This window comes from Helianthus annuus, chromosome 5, assembly GCF_002127325.2.
Source record: "Helianthus annuus cultivar XRQ/B chromosome 5, HanXRQr2.0-SUNRISE, whole genome shotgun sequence".
In the NCBI taxonomy this organism is placed as follows: Eukaryota; Viridiplantae; Streptophyta; class Magnoliopsida; order Asterales; family Asteraceae; genus Helianthus; species Helianthus annuus.
In genome coordinates this window covers 117,735,044-117,739,506 of record NC_035437.2, presented here as the reverse complement: position 1 = coordinate 117,739,506, position 4,463 = coordinate 117,735,044, and positions in this window count along the sequence as shown.

The window sequence follows — 4,463 nt, the reverse complement described above, 5'->3', positions numbered from 1 at the left end:
TGTGTGTGGTTACCACTTTGTATGGGTATCGCGAATGAAGATTTTGCCAATCTGTTTTTGGGATACCGCAAAGTGGAACACGCATTTGTAATAGTAGTAACAAACAATAATGTATAAAATTGCTTATTTATTTATTTGCCAATGGCCTGCGGCCCGATATGTTACATAGAAAATGTAGGAACATGGCTTACATATAACAGCGTCGAAGCTGTTGTGCGTTCCATGTTCGTGCGATAGGTTCGCCTTCTAACGTTTGTAATTTGTATGCGCCTTTCCCTAAGACCTCTTTGATGAGGTAGGGTCCTTCCCACTTGGGGGCAAGTTTGCCTGGGCGCTCAGCATTAGATGCTTCGTTGTCGCGTAGGACGTAGTCTCCTGGATTGAAAGTACAAACGCGGACGCGTGTTGTAGTACTTTTCAAGTTTGGATTTATATTTGGCCTCGTTGATGGCAGCGTTTTCGCGCCTTTCTTCCAAGAGGTCCAAATCGATCCTGCGTTCTGTGATGTTGTCTAGTTTTTCAATAGCCAACATTCTAGGAGAGGGGAGACCTACTTCCGCGGGGATCACCGCTTCTGAACCGTAGACTAGGCTGAAGGGTGTTTCCCCATTGCTTTTTTGGGCTAGTACGGTGAGCCCATAAGATACTTGGGAGTTCATCGACCCAGCCACGCCTGGCTGTTCCCAACCTTGCTTGATGCCCTCGACTAGGCTTTTGTTGATACTCTCAACTTGGCCGTTTCCTTGCGGATGTGCCACGGATGAGAATATGTGTTCAACGTGTAGTTCTTTTAGCCATTTTTGAAATTCGTCAGCAGCAAAGTTGGTGCCATTATCGGTGACAATGCACATTGGTAAACCGAAACGGCAGATGATGTGTTCCCAAATGAATTTTCTTGTTATCATAGCAGTGGTTGAGGCGAGCGGTTTTGCTTCTACCCATTTTGTGAAGTAACAACAGCTACTATGATAAATTTGACCGCACCCGGAGCGTCGGAAGGTCCCACAACGTCAATTGCCCATTCTGAAAGGGCCATGCGGTTGTGACGGGGACTAATCGGGCGCAAGTTTTTGGAGCATGACGTTGACAGTCGATGCATTGCGCAGCTCTTTGACGGCGTCCAGGTGCATACCGAGCCAGTAATACCCGCATTCATATTGGCCACTACCTGCGTGTCCAGCGTGTATGCCACATATGCCCCGTGTATCTCTCGGATGAGGTATGTAGCATCCTGGGGTTGACGCATCGTAGTAGTGGTCCTAGGTATGATTTGCGGTATAGGATACCGTCTCCCATTTGATAATGCACGCTTTGTATTGTAGCTTGCGTGCCTCTGACTTGCTTTCGGGAGTCACACCTGATTGCAGATATGCGATGATAGGTGTCATCCATGATGTTGTACCGTATTGAATGACGTTGACTTGGCGCAGGGGTAACGAAGGATTTTGCAGAATTTCGATGCGTATCTCTTTCCAAGTGCTGGAAGCTGGTGATGCAAGTTTTGATAGTGCATCCGCAGACTGTTTTCACTTCGATTAATATGTCGGATATTGAACGAAGCGAATTTGAATGTTAGTTGCAGGGCTTGCTCGAGGTAGAGGATCATGATATCCCCTTTGCGGCATAGTCGCCGCGTATTTGTCCTGCAACCAACAAAGAGTCGACGTGTGCTTCCAAATGCTGCACGCCGAGTTTGACTGCTAAACGTAGTCCGGCCAGTAGGGCTTCATATTCGCCTCGTTATTTTGCTTTTGAAAACGAGGCGGATGGCATATGTAAGCTCTTGCCATCAGGGCTGACGAGTCGGACCTCGCCCGCACCTTCCTCGTTGGAGCCACGTCGGTAAATAGTGCCCAAGTTTCTGAGGAAGATGGCGTTGGTGCAGGGTTTGTGCTTGTTCGCATTCTTGGATGCGATTCACCGGACTTCGGCAGCGAAATCAGCTAAGATTTGGCCTTTTATCGCGGGGCGCGGTTTGTAGTTCAACGTGTGTGCGCCTAGCTCTATTGCCCATTTTGCTAATCTCTCAGAAATGTCAGGTTTGGATAGGATCGGGCCGATCCTGTAATTGGTTAGCACCGTGATGACATGGTTCGCGAAGTAGCGTCGCAACCGTCTGATGCGTGCACTAGTGCTAATACCAATTTTTCCATTATTGAGTACCTTATTTCTGGGTCGTTGAGCATCTTGCTGATGTAATAGATGGGTGTTTGAACCCCCTCCCGCTCCATCAATACCGCACCTACCGCGTTGTCCGCGGCAGATAGGTATAATATGAGTGGTTCTCTTTGCGTGGTGCGGTTAAGGTTGGGAGTTGTATCAAACACTCCTTCATTTCCTGAAGGCGTTTCGGCCTCTGCGGTCCACTGGAATTGTTCTTTCTTTAAACAGTTCCGCAGGGTCTTGATGAAAGGATAAGACTTAGCTGCATGGTTGCTAAGAATCTGTTGAGTGCCGCTAGCCTGCCGGCTAATCGTTGCATATCTTTCATCGATGAAGGCGATGGCATGCGCTCGATCGCCTGAACTTTCTCCGGTTTACTTGAATCCATCTTTGTCACGATGAACCCAAGGAATTTGCCTTCTTCCATTCCAAACGAGCATTTCCCAGGATTGAGCTTTATGTTAACGCTTCGCAGAGTCTGAAATGTTCTTTCAATGTCTGTGAGCATGGTATCTTCCTCCATGCTCATGACGACTAGGTCGTCCATGTAGATCTCGACACTTTTGCTTATTTGGCCGCGGAAAGTGTCGTTCATCAGCTTTTGATAGGTTGCGCCCGCGTTGCGCAACCCAAACGGCATTTTTGTATAACAGTAATTCCCGGTGGGAGTGCGGAATGCCGTTTTGTCTTCATCCTCGATCGCCATTTGGACCTGATGGTACCCTTTGTAGCAATCGAGGAAACACTTCCATCTGAATGGTGCGAGATTATCGACCTTTTCGTCGATTTCTGAAAGTGCGTAACAATCCTTGGGGCAGGCTTTGTTAAGGTCTTTGTAATCGACGCACATGCGCCAGCCCCAATGGTTTTTCTACCATAACTGGGTTGGATAACCAAGTCTGTTATTTGACTACCCGCAGGATGCCTGCGAGAGCAGTTCTTCGACTTGCTCTTACATCGCCTGATTTTTAGCGGACCCAAGGTGGCGTTGGCCTTGGATCACCGGCTTGATACCTGGTGAGGTATTCAAGTGGTGTTGCGCAATATCACGCGGGACCCCTATCATGTCTGCGGGTGTCCATGCGAAAATGTCTTGGTTCCCGAAGAAAGCTGCTTCAGGTGCGCTCTTGTGGTCGGTGACAAGGCGTGACCCAATGTAACCTTTTGTTCTGGGTATCTCGCGTTGAGAACCCATTTCTCCGGTTGGTTACTGGGGGTAGGCCTTGCGACCTTGGTCGGACGTAGTTCGTCCGTCATCATGACGTCTTTCATGCGTAGATTATCGCGACCCCCGATTCAGTTGGAAAACCGACGACAGAGTGGGGGACGGATGTAATCATATTGAAATCTCCTTGGGATTCTCTCCCAAGGAGTACGTCATATCTGGAGGTGTGAGGTAAAACCATGAAGTTTACCTCCTCTATTCTTGTGTATCTACCGCTAGTAAGACGCACAGGAAAAGTGATTTGGCCCAGGGGAAAGACAGTTTCCCCTGCGAACCCGGCCAATGGATAATCTACTGCTTGCAACCGATCTTTGTCCTCCTGGTCGAACTGGTTGAAGCATTGTTCGTAGATTATGTCAGAAGTACTGCCGGGTCGATGAATAGACGCTCGGTGCAGTAATGTGCCAGTTAGCCTGTAATAACGACGACGCGCCTATCTCGCGGTCCGCCTCGGACTTTTGGAAAGACGACTTGCTCGTCTTTCCAGTCATTGTCCGGCCTTCTGGCCGCTTTGCGCGGCCTACCTTTGCCTCCGTTGATCATGTGGGTGGAAGCCACGTACATGGTTCTCTTTCCGGAGGAGGTACCTTCGCCATGAGGGGTGATGCGCTTGGTGGGTTTTTTGCCCACCTGGCAAAAGGTGTTGCAGTTTCCCCTCTTTTAAGGCCCGCTCAATCTCCAGCCGGAGACTGATGCAGTTGTTGGTGGTGGCCCGAGTCCTTGTGATACTCACAGTAGAGTGTGAGGTCCTGATTTTTCTTGGACTTCATTGGTTGGGCGGTCGCAAGAATTGCGGGTCCGCAAGAAGGACTTCGCTTGGCGACATGTTGATCTCGGTCCAGTTGCGGTCACGAGAATCTTTCTTTTGTGCACGGTTGTCCGTTGAGGGCTGCGTTTCCTCGGGTCAAACGGGTTGGTCCGCGGACGTATGGTTTGGAAATATCGCTATTCCCTACGTCCCGGTTGCGTTTATTGCTACGCTTGGACCCGTGGTTGGAAGTTTCGGCCTGGGGTTCTGCCTTTGTCACATGCGGTTCGAGGGACCGCTGTGTCTGGGCATATGTCTTAACTGCGG